General features: G+C 40.3%; 1 protein-coding gene across 2 annotated transcripts in view; it reads left to right on the top strand.

Annotated features, from left to right (window-relative positions):
* Window positions 1-18,065, top strand: part of smarcd3b (SWI/SNF related BAF chromatin remodeling complex subunit D3b) — a 62,660-nt gene that overhangs the window by 14,803 nt on the left and 29,792 nt on the right. The window lies entirely within an intron of this gene.

The raw sequence follows: 18,065 nt of genomic DNA, 5'->3' as shown, positions 1-18,065 counted from the left end.
AGTGAACTTGCGCCGTGCGCTTTAGACCATGCGCTTAGATCGTTAAAATAGGACCCCTCATGTTTTGCTTGTATATAGAGCTGTCACTGTAATACTTGTGAGCTCTGATACATCTCTGTCCTTCACTGACTACCTGTCGCAACTGTCTTGATAATGACGGGTATGTAAAATCTTTGAAGTGACTCTCATGAGCGCAGAATTGTGACGGATGTTGCTCTAGAGCAGGGATGGGCAACTTTGGTCCTGGAGGGGCACTGTCCTGCAGAGTTTAGCTCCAACCCTAATCAAACACACCTGAACAAGCTAATCAAGGGATTCAGGACTACTGGAAAGCTAGTTTTTTAGCAGGATTGGAGCTGAAATCTGCAGGACAGCAGCCCTCCAGGACCGAAGTTGCCCATCCCTAATGTAGAGTGATGTAAAAGTCGCATGAATCCCAGCATGACTGTTCAGACTGCGGTCGCATTGCAAAACAAATGACCTGTATCGGATTTAGTACCACATACAGAAGTGGCACAAATCTGATTTGAAAATATCAGATTCCATGTGTTTTTTGCTGTTCATACTGTCATGAGAAAAACAGATCTGAGTTACAGTACATGTGAGCAAAAATTGGATTTGGATTTGGGCCACATTTGTCAGAACCAAGCGTGCCGCACAAGCCCTGAAAAGTGAAGCCAAAACGTCTCGATCGCCCCCCAGTGACTGGTCCTAGTATAGGTCATAAGCCCCTCCTCCCCATGTTATTCAACGGGACGTGAGACCAAGTAAACAATTAAATTACACTTCAAATATCTTTTTTCCAAAGGTGGTTTCTTTCATTTGCTGTCATTTTTATCACGCTGATGTAAGTTCAAGTGTCTGTTTCAAAAATAAGTTGGTTTTTAGTTAGTTACGTGATGCGGTGGTGTAACGTCATGATTGACAGCTGTGATTGACAGGTTCTCGAGCGAAGAAGTCACTGAAGCACCAACGGACATTTTTTTCGGGATCTTCGGAAGACTGAGGAGATTGTATTTACTTTATTTTAACAAGCCTTTTGTCGTATTGCAATCAATTTTTAAAAAAGTGTGCAGAATCCACTCTCCCTGAGTGCATTCTGCGAGAGTGAGGGCGGAGCGTTGATTTCGCGGCTTTACTTCCTGCTCACTACTGCGCAGGTCTGGTCCCGAGATCGCTACTGTGCAGACTCAAGTTCCAATATGTCAGCGCCATATCGGGACTCTGGCGGCTTCAGTTCTCATCAATGGAAGAGAGCGAAGGGGCGTCGTCCATCTTTTTTTACAGTCTATGGTCAGAACGCAGTCTGAACGCAGCCCAAGTGTACTTGGGGCCACTGTTATTTTTTTCCTTAAAGGTTTTGTATAGGTTGCTAATTTTTTTTTTCAATCAGCAGAAAATGTGTTTCCGGTCCTCCGAAAATACTTGGTCACTCTTTAGAAGTCTATGGCCTTTATGTCCAAGGTTCATTGCAGAAAGATATGGACAATTAAGGACTTCCTTATTTGGGTAGACTGGAATGCTTTGGCAGCATTAAGGTAAAACCAGCTTTGCAGAATCTTCCTGCAAGCCTTACGAGGGGGTTTGATTTGCTTATGCAAGAAAACATAGATTGTGAATTCAACTAAAAGCAAAGTAATCAGCTTGCAAAGTTAACTTTTCACAAATAATTTGAATATATTTGAAAAAATCTGAAAATGTTGATATTTATAAAGAAATCTGTTTTGTAGCTCAGTAGAGTGCCTTATGTTGTTCATGACCCTTTGAATGACTGCACTTGGTTGGTCAGCAATTCGTACATTTCTGGTCAGATAACAAACCTAGAATTTATTTCAGAATTATAACTCCCTAAAGTGTGTTTAATTCTATTAAAGTGCCCCTATTGTGCTTTTTTGGATTTTACCTTTTATGTAGTGTGTAATATAGCTGTTTGTGAATGCAAAAGTGCTTTCTGTTGAAGAAAATGCTGAAGTGCTGCAAAGTTTCAAAGATCAAAATGCACAACAAATTGAGTTATTGTCTCCCAAAAAAATAACCAATCTGAACTGCCTAAAACAAGTTGTCAGCAATTCCAGTTTTCTACTGTTTTTAGTGGATTGTATCAAATTAACTCAAAAGGAAAAATATGATGAATTAATCATAACTTGTTATAATTAATTATAAATATGTGTATTAGTTAATAGAATTAACTTGGTGTAGCTGAATTAATATTACAATAAAATGTATCTGTTCGTCCAGCGAACACTCCGTATTGATCGTCCATAGACTCTCAGAAAGGATTTTTTTTTTTTGGTCACAGAAAAAGAACTGCTTCTAGCATTGCATCATTAGAGGGACATTTACAAGCAAGGACAAGAATCAAAACTCATGAATGTGCACAAAAGTTTTATTTAACTAATTCACAAACATAACTGAAAAAACACACACTCAATCACAGAAACAGGAGAATGAAGCTATTGAGTCATTTAACCATCTGAACAGATTCAGTTTCTTATTTCAAAGCACCTTGTTAACAATGGGTCTACAGCTTAAACTCTGTTAGTTACTTAAACAAACAATACTTTCAATGCCTTAGCCGTTGAACGAGCATCCAGAATAGTCTCAGGATAAAGTCTTGATGGTTCGATAAATGGATAGTGTGGAAGTTGCAATCAATTTCTTCTGCGTTGAATGAAAAAATGATGATAAACTTGCTATATTAGCCTGACTCAGTCGTTGTTCAGGAAGTTACAATAGTTGTAACTTGAGACTCCGGGACAAAGTTCCCGTGGCATTCCACACAAACAGCAACCCAAAGCGAGCAGAAGCGAGAAGAAGAAAAGGATGGGAGGGGATCTGTGAAGTTGCCCTTTAACTTCTGTAGAGGTCCCACCTCCAGGGGGTCAGTGAGCTAGTAGGAATTTAAACATTCAGAGGGAATGTTTGCGATCCTTTGTCTTTGAGCATGGTATTTTGCATATGTAACTGGATTAGGTGTCTTGATGCAGAGACTTCTAAACATATAACATACATTATCATTTTGATCATCAAAATACAAATTCGTAGATACCAAAAATTGTATAGGTGAGGTTGCATTAACCAGGGGTTCTATCATAAAGCATGCATAAAATGGTATATAATACAAAAGGCACTGCATAAGACTATAATAAGTAATAATCATACACACAATGTCATGGAGATGCATATTCATTCGTACAATGTTTGTCCATGAATTAATGGAAAAAGTCCTTTTCTATGGGCCTTATGTGTCTTTCCTTTGGTGAAATGGAGTGAGAGTTACTCTCCCCACATTCCTTTGAGCAATAAAACCTTATCAGGTGATTTGTCGTTGTTTCCCATGGTAACCAGAGTCCTGGTCCTCCATCTCAGTGTAAATTGCCATTCGGGGTTGTCCCATACAACTCTTACACACAGTTTGTTTGTTGGGAAAAGGGTTTTAAAGATAATTTGTTAAATATAACAAATAATTGTGTGTCTGATTTGTCTGTCGTTACAGGATGTTACTATTAGTTTAGTTTAGTGGAATGTTACAGTGATAAATCACTGTTCTAGGACTGATTGGTTGTATCGCAGTCCTGTATAAAGGGCATTCAGTTCAGACCACCCCTGTATTGATTAGTGATACCCTGATTATAGTGATTCTGATGCTTCACAACCAATGGCTGTGTTCTGGTCTTACAGTATGTTCAATTACAGGTGATTTCCCTAAGTTTAAGTCTGTGACTGCTGTGCAGTGGGCCTTGGAGCATGCCACAGTATTTTACACACATCTCTTTAAGGTCCTGGACTCAAAAAGGGCACAATTGTGAGGCAGGGTGGTCTGAAAGTTTGCTTACAGCGCTCCACCCGACTATGGTGCTTTTTGGTCGTCTATGAGACAGACTGTCTGGCTTACAGAGAGCTGACCCAATTTTTACAGGGGAAAGGCTCAATATCCCATTTAGTGCTCCCCCCCAAGTAAGCATGGGGAAGAGAGAGTCTGGGTTAGCTGAATGGCTTGTTATTCTAAATCCATATAGAATTGGTACTTTTGACATATGGAGCTGATGGCTGTAAAGCTGATTGGTTGCTTTTCGGATGTTCTGTGTGTATGTTATACAATGAAAGGACATTTATGTTTACCTTTGTGCTGTAAAATGTATATTTGAAAGGCATTCTTTATACCAGGCTCGATTAGACCCTCACTATCTCTGGCCTCATTCTGTCCATCTCTGTCCACATAGACAGAATGAGAATGAAGTATGTAGGTTAAGAAGTATTTGTTATTGTAAATGGGTTGATGAGAGGAACAGATATCAGGGAAGTAATACAAACACAATATTTGCTACATGTTCTGGATCTAGGTAGTTTTTCTTAGTCAGGTATAAGTTGCACTGAGCTTTCAGTAGTGTGCAGTACATTGCATACAACATTTAACATATTTTACAATGTATACACTATTGTTGGGCGATATGCTCCATTTTAATATTGTCCTATTGTCAGCCTGAGAGATCGGTGATACACGATATTATCATGCGGGGGGCGGGGCTTACTTAATTGTGTCTTATATCATTAACTTGCTTATGTATTTGCTAAATTAAGCTACTTCATTTTATATATGAGAATATTTTTCTATTTTGTGAGCAATTGTGGAGTGTTTATTAATAAATAAGGTTATTTATTATGTTTGTTGTGATAAAGCGTTAAATAATGCGTTTTAGGAAGGATTGTTCCAGTGCACCTATGCAGCCATTGTGGAGGTGGGGGGGTGCTACCACAGAAACCGAAAATTCTCGGGCCAGCAGCATGTGTCCAAATTTCAATCTTAACCGTTCTATTTCATCAGAAACGATCTGAAAACAGGGCTTTAAGTGTAAAATACTGAACTTGTCCTTTAAAGAATAATCGCACAACCTATTAGATATTCTATAATTAAATCAACTAATCGAATAGACTTGTCACTCATCCCTGCATGGAATCTCTTGTTTCTTTTCCCATATCTTCACACGCGTCTCACCCATTTCCGAAGGGGATTATAAACGTTTCTTCCTTGGTTCGCTTTTAATTAGGCCTATTATATTCGTATTCTTTACTGTGGTAAAGTAGAAAAAACGCTGTAGGACAGATGGCCTACATTTTTACCTGTACGTCAAATTCTTTTTAACACAGTTTGTGCTTGTTATTAGACATATATTTGGTTATTAGACAAATACACGTAATTGGTAAGGCGCGTCAAGTTTATTGACAAGGTAAAGCACGTTTCACACGCGTGACGCGTGGGTGATTTTAGTTTCGCTTTCTCTGGCAGCGCAATATCATACATAGCCTAAATGCATTGCCCTTGTGGAAGATAAAATTCGCTCTTCATACCTTTTACAACAAGTAGAAAACATGAAGATATCAGAAAAGAGATTGATGGTCTCTTTCCTGCTCGTGTCCCACATCCCTCTCAAAGCGCAGAGCAGTAGGCTATATCACGCGTCTTTGTGTGGAAATATTAAACAAACTTTTTTTTTTTCGTTTTTTTTTTTTTAAAATAGATTCAACTTAATTATATTATTTAAATTACCAGTATATACTGATATTTATTTCAATGCTTTACAGGCTTTAGTGTGTTGTTTCTTTGACGGAATTGCTCAAATAAACTTTTTTTTGCTCAAATAAACATAAATGTTTTTATTTCAAAACAACCCCCAACCACCGCACCACCGCCGGTAGTTGGTCCATTACCACCGCGGTGGTGAAAAACTGCCACCGTCACAGCCCTAGCCAGTGCAGTCAAGGCAACAAAGTTTTTCCCTAAGTCATCTCCAGAGTCTACTCTATTAGCCCCGGAGGGTGTTTCAGCAGCCCCCGAGGGCATTTTTGAGTCTGTTCCTGTGGCCCCAGAGAACATTCCTGAATTTAATTCTATAGTCCACAAAGATATTCCAGAGTCAGTCCCTGAGTTTGTTCCATCAGCCCCGGAAGACACTCCTGAATTTAATTATGCAGCTCCCAATGGGCCTTCCAGAGTCCACTCCAGTAGCCCAGGAGGGTACTCCCAAGCCTGCCTTTTTAGCCCCCGAGGGCATTCCAGAGTCCGTTCCTGAAGACATTCACCTTTCCTGCCAGTGCGGTCATGGATTTATCCCTAAGTCCCTCTCCATTCAAGAGTTAGTTCCTGAGCTAGCCCCCAGCCCAAGAGTTACTCATGTTGGTTATGTTTCATATATGTGGTCGAAATGTAACATAAATTTCGAATTTGGCGCCTTCTTGACCGAGGAAAGACAGAAAGTAACTTTAGGGCACATTTGTATGGAAGACAACAACTCCCACAATGCACCACATTGCACAGCTCCGCAAGCCACTCCCACTAATCCAGAAACTAGGATGGTTCATAACACAAATGGCCGTGTCCTCGTCTGATTCAGAGATTTCGTTCAGGAGAAATTGGCATCGTTGAAATTCCTAGCAGCAGACGGACTCTATCTCTGTGTCCGTAGGTGCACAGTGAGAGCACAGGCACCACCAGTCCGCCCCAGCTCGAGCCAGTCCAGGCTCCTCGTCCGCGACAGGCAGGTCTTCTGCCTCGGCTGCAGAAGCCGCAGCAGCCGCCTCCTGTTCCTCCATCAGCCTCAGCTGCTCTTCGCTATATTGCGGCTTGTAAAGGTAGCCACGAACATCTGATTCGAGCATTAGACTTTCGAAATCCTCTTCTTCCATATCATATTAACTACCTTCCGCCATTGTCGTAACTTCACATCTGGCTCCACAGCGCCTGTTAGCTTAGCTTCCAAACAAGATGGTGGATATTGCTTTTAGTTTCTGCAAGTGAAATCCCACCCACTGTTCTGTAATAGTGAGTGGGTCCCACCCCCTGGAAAAATGGGGAACGAGTGTTTGTAGTCTCAACCCCTCTACAAAGATATGGGACTTCCTGCTTAGAATGACGCAAAATGACGATTTTTACATCATTATAAGCAGAAACTGCAACATTGAAATCCGTGTTTCTCCCGTCTCATGGGAAAATGAGGGAATAATGCACGACCATTACAAAATATGACTGGGTTTCAAACGATACAATGCTTAATGCAAATGGGTGAAGTGTTCCTTTAAAAGTTTGTTGCCTCAAGGCAACATTGTACCACAATGGACAAATTTGACATTTCACGTAGAAAAAATGTATATATTTATTGAAAACATCAATTTCTTTAACCAGACATTTGAACAAACACATTTATCCAGTTTTAATGTATTACAAATTTCCTATTTAATAAAAGTAACATTTCACATCCAGCTGTTGCTCTCAAGCAACTTTGTACCATAGTGGAACACAAGTATTACCAAACCATCATATCATCAAGTTATCATATCCATGTTCATCATCATTCCATCTTCACTCTCTCTCACCCTCACTCTCTCCCTGCAGGATTCACTATGTCACTATGACCTCATCTTCCTCATCACAGTATGACGCCTCTTCCTCACTCTCGTCAACTGACAGTTGTGTTTTATACCTTTTTAGGTACTATAGAAAACGTGCAGATCATAATATGTGCAGATATAGTATGTGAATTACTATTCTTATAAGTGCATTATAAAATCATGCAAAAATGCAAATATATTTAGATAATTCTAACAATTTTCCTTACATCCATACATCCATCTTCTTCTGCTTATCCGGGGTCTGGTCGCGGGGGCAGCAGTCTAAGCAGAGATGCCCAGACTTCCCTCTCTCTAGACACTTCCTCCAGCTCTTCTGGGGGGCACCGAGGCGTTCCCAGGCCAGCCGGGAGACATAATCCCTCCAGCGACACGTGTCCTAGGTTCCCCGGGGTCTCCTCCCAATGGGACGCGCCCGGAACACCTCACCGGGAAGGCGTCCAGGAGGCATCCGGAACAGATGCCTGAGCCACCTTAGTTGGCTCCTCTCGATGTGGAGGAGCAGCGGCTCTACGGGAGTTCCTCCCGAGTGACTGAGCTGAGCTCCTCACCCTATCTCTAAGGGATCGCCCAGCCACCCTGCGGAGAAAGCTAATTTCGGCTGCCTGTATCCAGGATCTTGTCCTTTCGGTCATGACCCACAGCTCATGACCATAGGTGAGAGAAGGAACGTAGATTGACCGGTAAATCAAGAGCTTCGCCTTGCAGCTCAGCTGCTCCTTCACCATGACAGACCGGTACATCGACCGCATTACTGCAGAAGCTGCACCGATCCGTCTGTCAATCTCCCATTCCATCCTTCCCTCACTCGTGAACAAGACCCCAAGATACTAGAACTCCTCCACTTAAGGCAGGAACTCTCCACCAACCTGAAGTGGGCAAGCCACCCTTTTCCGACTGAGAACCATGGCCTCGGATTTGGAGGTGCTGATTCTCATCCCAGCCACTTCACACTCGGCTGCAAACTGTCCCAGTGCATGCTGAAGGTTCTGGTCTGATGGGGCCAACACGACAACATCATCCGCAAAAAGCAGAGACGAAATCGTGTGGTCCCCAAACTGACTTACTGCCAGTCTGACTTACTGCTTCCTCAATGGAAGACGTGTCGGTGGGATTGAGGAGATCCTTAAAGTATTTCTTCCACCGTATCCCCAGTTGAGGTCAACAGTTGCCCACCTCCACTGTAAACAGTGTTGGTAGGGCACTGCTTCCCTCTCCTGAGGCGCTGGACGGTTTGCCAGAATCTCTTCGAGGCCAACCGGTAGTCCTTCTCCATGGCCTCACCGAACTCCTCCCAGGCCCGGAGGGATTTTTTGCCTCCACAACCACCCGGGCTGCAGTCCGCTTGGCCTGCCGATACCCGTCAGCTGCCTCAAGAGTCCCACAAGCCAGCCAGGCCTCCTTGTTTTCTTAAGTTAGCGTTATTCTTAAGAATGTTTAATGAAACCTGTCTCTGGCCCCCTTGTTTTCACAAGTTGCATGACTGCTGCTTGGTTTCTTCTAATGGTTCAGAGGGATGCAACTCCTGCCTTATTTGGACAACTGGCTGCTGCATGCCCCCACAAGCCAGCAAGCTGTCCTCGACACCAGACTACTTTTGGAGTATGTGCAGATGCTAGGTCTCGCAGTAAACAAAGCAAAGAGTTGCCTGATTTCAGTGCAAACAGTTACTTACATTGGAATGACTCAACGTGGAATCACAGGGGTGTTTGTGGCCGTTGGTCACCAGTTCGGTCCAGGGACCACATCAACCATCTGGAATTGTGTGTGGTTTTCCAAGCCCTGCAGTATTTCTTGCCAGTTCTGGTAGGCCGTCATGTGCTCATTCGTTGTGACAACACCTCAACAGTGTTTCACCTGAACCATCAAGGTGGCACAAAGTTGCTTAAGTCCCTGCATCTCACTCAAAAGATTCTCTCTTGGTCTCTTCCTCAACTATCATTGCTGAGGGCAGTTTACCTTCTGGGGTCAAGCAATCAGGTAGCAGATGTTCTTTCAAGGGATCTTCTCCATTCGGGAGAATGAAGGCTTCACCCAGATGTGGTGCAGAGGATATGGCAGCAGTATGTGTTGCAGGGCAAAGCAGAAGTGGATCTTTTCGCAACAGAGGCGACCACTCACTGTCACTTGTGGTTTACGAGAACACAGACGTCTAGCCCATTGGGGTAGGATGCTCTGTCTCATGACTGGCCAAACTGTCTACTTTATGCATTCCCTCCTTTTCCACTGTGGTGGGAAACATTACACAGGATATCTCTGTGCAACCACAGAGTGTTACTTGTTGCACCCCGATGGCCACCCAGGCATTGGTTTCCCATGCTTCTGAGGCAGGCCTTGTTTTGCGCCCAGATCCGTCCCGTCTGCAGTTTTGGGTTTGGCCTCTGGGTCCAACTCTCTTTTAACTGATTATGAACCTGCTGTTGTACATACCATAACTAGTGCTAGAGCTGAATCCACACGTCAGCTCTATGCATAATGTTGGAATTTCTTTTCTTTATGGTGCAGGGATCGTGGGTTAGATCCTACACACTGTCCAAGAGTTCTTCGTTTTTTGCAACATCTTCAGGATTTGGGACAGAAGCAACCTCCACGTTGAAGGTATATGTTGCGGCCATTTCTGCATATCATTAATGGCCGATTAATGGTTCTTCTCTTGGTCCCATTTTCCTGGGTGGGATTTACCACTTGTACGTGACTTTGTCTGTTTGCCACCATTTGAGCCTTTGCAGACAGCTGACCTTGAATGGATATCTTTGAAAACTGACAAAAAAAAACATTTTCTTTGGCCATTGCTTCTGTTATGCGTGTTAGCTAGTTACATGCTTTGTCTATAAATCGTTCAGAGATTGTCAAATTGGATAGCGGAGGTGATCGCTATGGCATACAAGAAAGCCCAAAAGCCTCTTCCAGGAGGTTTGTCTTGTCATTCCACTAGGGCTGTGTATAAATCTTGTGCTGCTTTTAAAGGATTCTATAGTGTGCATATCTGTGTAGCTGATACTTAGGCTTCTCCCTGCACTTTTGCCTGCTTCTACCAGCTCGGCATTGCTACCTCTCATGCTGTCACTTCAGCATTTCTTCAGGCAAAACCTTGACTTTTTTTTTTTTAGGTGAGTGGAGTGGCATTCCTCATGACTATGTTGGTAGGAGTCATCCACTAGTGCTTAAACACCACCTCTGGCGGTCAGGAGGAATGAAACAGAACGCCAGTTATGTAGGTAACTGTGGTTCTGTGAATACCGTATGACCGCCAGAGTTATTTGTCACTCGGAATGCAGAAGAATGGCATACCGAGACTGAATGCCGATCTAATATGGCTATTACCTTCGAGGCTCAGTCTTCGTCACTACATGACTTTTTTAGTATATTATCTCTACCTTATTTAGCTGGCTCTGTGATAATTCACTAGTGCTGCTTAAGCACCACCTCTGCCTGTCAATTGGATTTCACAGAACCACAGTTACCTATGTGAAGGTTTTAGATCCAGTCACTGTTTCTCCACCGGAGCTACTCTCTACAGTTTTGCTTTCTACGTGCAACTCAAATGCTCCGCTCTCCACCCAGATTTAAAAACTGCTATCGGTTATTGAAGATTTGATGGATGAACTCATGGTTTGATTGAACTCTTGTTGTGTTAAAGGGGTTGTAAAACACCTTTTTTCGAAGGCTTGATTGTGTTTGTGGGGTCCACTGTAACATGTGTTCATGCTTTGTTTTTAAAAATTCGCATTATTTTTCACATATTTAACCATTATTCTACACTGCTCTGTCCCTCCTTGTAAAAACGGTCGGATGATTTCCGGGTTCTATGAATCCTGCATTGAACTCGCGTAGATTAAGGAAGCTTTCCTCCGGAAAATGTGCAGCACAGAGAGCGACATTTGGATTATAATTTTGAGGGACCGAGTTAACAATAAATTGTAACCATTGCTCCCTAACTCCACCGTCCTTAGGAACACTGAACAAAGTGGACCTGCAATCTGGGTGAAAATAACAGCATTTCGACGGCATGGCGGCAACGACACTCTACTACCCAAACAACTCTTCTCCAAAGCAACATAAAATGGCTTCGCCCCCTTTATTTATTGTGTTCCCAGAGGAGGGGTTTATGTAAATGTTGGGGTTAGTGATTTCACTAACCCTGGAGGAATGTCTTGTAGTCCCTACCGGCCGTTTGCTGTAGTCCTTAGAAATTGATTTCTTTAAAAGCAAATATCTCCCTTTGTATTGAACTTTGAGCGTTGTAACTTTGCAGATGTTGTTTATGCTCTTACAGCAACATTACACACTAGCTTAAGTTAAAAAAGTGAAATCACATTCAACCACCCCTTTAAAAGTAATACGACTTTTCAGTTTTATGGACATCGCCATGTTTGATATTATTTTGGTCAAAGTCACAATGATTACTGAAAAGAGAATACAAGCTTGTCTCCCATTGCATGTTCATACAGACCATATTCAAGATGCTATACTGTAAGTTACTGTTTGAACAGAACATTTCGAGACTCACACCTGTGTGTAAATGCGGTTTTCGTTCCCAATAATTGACAGTGTGAACGTAGCCAAGTCGTAGCCAAGTCTCCTCAACACAATGCAAACCTGCAACATAGCAGAATCCCCTATAAGTCCCAACATAACATAACAGAACATTAAACACTAACACATCTCTCCTTTTATTAATCTTGTGCAAAAACACACAAAATAGCACTTAATTTGAACATTTATTTTCTTTAAACAGTCTGATGCAGAGCATGCTGGGAATTAGAAACCTGCTGCAAGTTCAACTAAATATAGAGTTCACATACTTTTTTCTGTTAAGGATCAATTTAATGCATCTTAGCAGAATAGAAGTATTAACTTTTTTAAAAACCCACACACACTGACCCAAACTTTTGAACAATAGGGTAGGGTAGGTTAGTGTATATCAGAAAGTAAGTTACATTAAATTGAAGCAGTATTATTGGCCAGAAGTTTGCTAGTTGCAAAACATGTTAATGGTTTATTTAATTCTCTATAATTATTCTAAAATATATTATAAAATTTACTCTTATTTTCTTAATGTCAACTACTTTTCAGTTGCTTAAAGGAACACTCCACCGTTTTTTGAAATAGGTCTTATTCACCTTCTTTCCTACATTTAGCATTTTTGTCTCAGTGCATGCTTAGCTTAGCTTAATGAATGGAATCCTTTGTTGCCAGCTAGCATGTCCTGAGTAAAAGTGATCAACAAAAAAATAAAACCCCACCTAATTACTTCTTGTGGCCTGCGTATTCACAACGAGTACAAATGGCGATGCAGATTAACACTAGGTGATTTCCTAGGCAGATATTGACTTGGGACTATATTAGGGGGAAGCACAGGCGAAGCACTGCTACTTGGGTGCAGAGATATCACGCAACACATGAAATCCCACAACTTGTGAATACAGGTATAATATGGGTCGATCTATACATGCGTCATGTTTAAAATAATCACTTACTCTGTGGACAGCTGTCCATTTGGTCCATTCGGCATGGGCCATTTTTTCCAGTTCACTTTATCACACCGGAAAAAAAAATCGAGTACTGCAGGATGGATCAACGCCGTGAAATCCTCGGTAGCTGTGACACAACTGCGGGCACGCTCATCTTGATCTGACGCGTTGAGCCTGGTCATCGATGGCAGTAACTTGTCCCACTTGCCACAGCACAGACACTCTATTTCAGTCGGCATAGATTGGCATATTCCCCCACACTCACACCACCAGTTCGTGTTGGCTCTCATCCTCACGTCCTCGGGCTGTTGAGCGATCGCAACCTCCTCCTCCTGTCGTTCTATTTCCAAAGCACGCAGCTCCTCTTCTGAAAACTCTGGTTCATAGAGGTATGGTTCTGGATCTTGACTGTCTGAGAAGTCACCCTCTTCGTCTCTCACAAAATCAGCCATGTTCATCGCCATTCATGTACTGTAGGAAAAATAGCCAGCTACTATTCACGCCGGTATGTTGACGGAAGTCGTGGGATTTCATGTGTTGCGTGATATCTCTGCGCCCAAGTAGCAGTGCTTCGCCTGTGCTTCCCCCTAATATAGTCCCAAGTCAATATCTGCCTAGGAAATCGCCTAGTGTTAATCTGCATCGCTATTTGTACTCGTGAATACGCAGGCCACAAGAAGTAATTAGGTTTTTTTTTTTTTTTTTTTTTTTTTAATCACTTTTACTCAGGACATGCTAGCTGGCAACAAAGGATTCCATTCATTAAGCTAAGCTAAGCTAGCGCTGACCCTGTCAAACTAAAACAATGCATGCACTGAGACAAAAATGCATTTGCCCACCTATCTAAATGTAGGAAAGAAGGTGAATAAGCCCTATTTCAAAAAACGGTGGAGTGTTCCTTTAAGCTTTTGTTGATCACATTTATATTCAGAAGTGGTTATAATAGTTATAATATAATGATATTAATTACAAAATAACTATTTTGGGTGCCAATGAGATGTTTCGTTTTTGTGAGGATTGTGAGATGGGACAGTTCTTCACAATTTTGTCAATTTTGAGACAGAGAAACTGGTCTTAGAAAACAGAGGATAGACATGTTTAATCAGTCCAAATCAAAATCATGTTGCCGTTAATATTTTCTGCTTTTCTCCATGAAAAAAACAAATTAATTACTTTGTAGCAAATCTCTAGTTTTTTGTTTTAGATTTACATGTGTTTTGTAATCCTTCTGGTATTTAAATATTATATTTTCCAAGTGCTTAAACTCAAGTGCATAGTTTGGAACTATTATTGTCATTTTAAACAATAATTTCCTAGTATGCTACAGCAAATGTTGCATACAACTGGGCTGTTATTACATGCACTGTAATCCAAAATTGCATCAAATTTGGCCTTTAAATGAATAAGGTAGCTTGCTTTTAATTTTGTTTGGCTTTGACTTCTGACTATGCTGAGAGTGTATTTAGTCTGAAAACGGACCTCCCATGTAAGCTTTGTACACTGAACATTGAAAGAGTCTGAATCAAGAAAATGTTCATATCTTTATTAAGAGAAAGTTCAATAAAATGATAACAGCCATATCTTTCCCATTAAAGGTTAAACATTTTTGTCTGTGTCACTAGTGTCACCAAATGGAATTGCAAAAATAATGAAATATTGTGTTATTGTGCAGCTTAGCCTTGATTTAGTGATATGTTTCAGCATTTTGTGGTTCAGGAATAGTTATCAGCTTGGTTTGAATGTCCTTCATGTTTTAATTATTGCAAAGTTAGGGATGCCTAATATACTGTATAATAGGGTTCGGCAAGCAAGTTTGGCATCAGTCCAAAAAAAAAATTTCGCCACTATATGGCGGGCTAGAACATAGTCAAAGGATAATTTAAGAAATTCATTGATGCAAAATGCAACTAGATTTGCTTGTGACAGAATGTTACAGTGTCTTTTGTTACTTGTAGAGAGCTGTTACTCTGAGTTAAATCCTGTAGTAGTACAGTCATTAACAAAAAGACACATTTGTGTGGCCGTGTCCGGGTTTTACACTGGATAAATTAATAAAGCAGGAGTGACACGTAACCTGGCAAGTATCTTCATTCACCAACTTGCAACACAGACCACCTTGCTAAAACACACATATGTGGGAGATGCGGAATGGATAAAAATAACTAAAAAATTAAAACTGGACCAAAAGAAACAAGAGAACCAAACTACTGTACAAGTGTGAACACACCCGTAATCATGCCTCAGTGCTGTGGCACATTGATTAGAGTCAGTCGTTTCATTGGGAGTCATATACAGACCTCTGCAGGAGAAACCTAAAACTGCAGCTTCAGCTTGAGGTCAACTGCCCAACAATAGACACACAGAAAATTCCTCCCCTTACCCTATGCGAGTCCCCCACCCCCTTTACCTCCCAGTCAATGGGACCTGAGCAGTTGGCAGAGCTGCAATGGTAAAAGGGAGACTTGGGGAGACTCAAAGGGGTACTGAGACATACACATCTTTTCAGCTCTCTGATGAGATGCTTTTGTAGAACTACTTCCTGAAAATGGCTGATCAAAAGTGATCACAAGGGGTCACAATGTCACAGCAAAAGAAGCCTGTTTTTTTCTCCTAAACCTTTTTGGACTAAACCAGGCCCTCCCACAGTATTTATTTATTTTGTGCATTGTAATCAGACGTGACGTCTGGTAGGTTTTTTTTAAAGTCAACTTTAGGTTTGCGTCACATCACTTCTTCTCTCATCTGACCACAAAATCACTTCCCACACCACCACACTTGGTCATTATTATGATTTTTGGCAGACTCTAGAGTTCAGACATGCTTTCATTTTGAGTAATTGTTTCCTTTGTGCCACTCTCCCATAAAGGCCCATGTTATGCAGAGCTCTTGATATGTTTGACTTATGCATGTTCTCAGCTTCACTATGGCATCTCTCAAAATCTTCCTTCTTGTTAATGCAGAGAGTTTTGATGAATTTCTTTTTTAGACACTTTCTGATTATTCAACAAACAATGACTTGTATTCAAACACTTGGGATATTTTTCCTAATTTAGGCATTTTAGTTATTTAATAATATTCACAGCTCTCCTTTAGAATCATAGCCCTTAACTTTGGAGTTTTCAGCCAGACAATGTGGTAGTAATTTTGGTGATTCACAGGTTGAGGTTATGTCCTTGTTAGGGCAATTCTTCTTCATCTGTGTAAACTTAAAGCTTCTGCAACACTGAATGCTTATGTGTAAACGGCATATTTCTGTTTTTTTATTTTATTATTATTTGTTTTTCTATCTATCTATCTATCTATCTATCTATCTATCTATCTATATAATATGTATATGTATGTGTGTGTGTGTATATATATATGTATATGTGTATGTGTATATATATATATATATATATATATATATATATATATATATATATATATACACACACATACATACACACACACACACACACACACACACACACACATTTTCTAGAATCATGCCAATATTTATATTAGTGGTCAATAAATGTTTTTTTTTTTTTCAGTGTACAGTTCTTAAATTATTACCCTCAATCCTAAATACAATTACAGACTTTCAAAGTGCCGTTGTTTATTGCTAATGTGCCCAAAAATACAGGGAGACATTTTTCAGGGAAAGTGTCAAAAATCTGTTATTCAGTGTTTGATGTTCTGGCTGAAATATTTTAAGAATTTCTAGGGAAACAGACTTATTAGAAGTGCTGAATAATAACTAAAAGTAAATGTAATTACTTCCCAATGACCAAATAGTGGCAAAATATACCTCCTAGAAACAGTTACTTCCCAGTTAAGAACATTTCCTAGAAACATTGAAACAGGGAAAATATGGTTAATATTTGTTATAGCTGGCTTGATCATTCACATGCTAGTCTACTTGCATAGTGACAGAGTAACTGGTTCAATTTCATTAGCTCTTCTCTGCCCCGTGCATATAGGCCTAGTCATTATTTAAGATTTACTTAAGCTTAGACATTTAAAAAAACATTGAATGGTATAGGGATGTATTTTAATTCAGGCATCCTAAACAAATATTTACAGTAGACAGCTTAGATTTGCAATTATGGGGAAAATAAGGCGAGTAGACATTTGAGGAACTGACTCATCAAATGTGCAAAAAAAAATGAATAAATGATGAAACGGTTATATAAAACCCAGAATCAAATTTAGAAGAATCAGAAGTAATTTTTCTTGATTAAGCTTCCTGTACACTGAAAACAAACAAAAACTACAGATAATAAGATGTCTGTGTGGGGGGGGGGGGATATATATATTGTACAAATGGATTGTACTGTGGATATTGTGGGTTTTGAAGCCATTCCTTACCAACAATGACAACGAACAGTTAAAAAAATAAACATACAGTAACACTTTAGATTAGGTACACACATTCACTATTAGCTAGTTGCTTATTAGCATGCATATTACTAGCATGTTGGCCATTTATTAGTACTTACAAAGCACAAATGAATGCCTTAATCTGCATGACCTTATTCTAGATGCCTTAACCCTACCCAATTAACATAACCACAACAGTCGTGGTTATGTTAATTGGGTACCCTTTTAATATAATTTTTTGGGTACCCTTTTAATATAATTTTTTTTAAATAAATTATACCTAAATATTATTTAGGTATTTTTGGTCACACTAGATTAGGGTATATGTTCACTAGGAGTTAAGTTGTTGTCGTGGTTATGTTAATTGGGTAGGGTTAAGGCATCTAGAATAAGGTCATGCAGATTAAGGCATTAATATGTGCTTTATAAGTACTAATAAATGGCCAAAATGCTAGTAATATGCATGCTAATAAGCAACTAGTTAATAGTGAATGTGTGTACCTAATCTAAAGTGTTACTGTATGTTTATTTTTTTATTTTTTTTTAACTGTTCGTTGTCATTGTTGGTAAGGAATGGCTTCAAAACCCACAATATCCACAGTACAATCCATCAATATAACAAAATCCATCTGACTGACATATCTCTCACAAAAATGAGAGATCAGGTAATCATTTCAAGTATTCATATTTAGTTGAGACAGACAGCCAGTAACGAGATAAATTTTTTTTTAAAAAATTCAGCCTTCAGTGTTGTCTGAACCAGTTTTATTTCCGACCTGTGTCTAAATACGGGCAGCTTTTCCTCACTGCTGCTGCTTTAAGGAT

The sequence above is a fragment of the Abramis brama genome (genome assembly GCF_963993115.1).
Source record: "Abramis brama genome assembly, chromosome: 3".
Taxonomy (NCBI): Eukaryota; Metazoa; Chordata; class Actinopteri; order Cypriniformes; family Leuciscidae; genus Abramis; species Abramis brama.
This window is presented reverse-complemented; position numbering and strand designations above follow the sequence as displayed.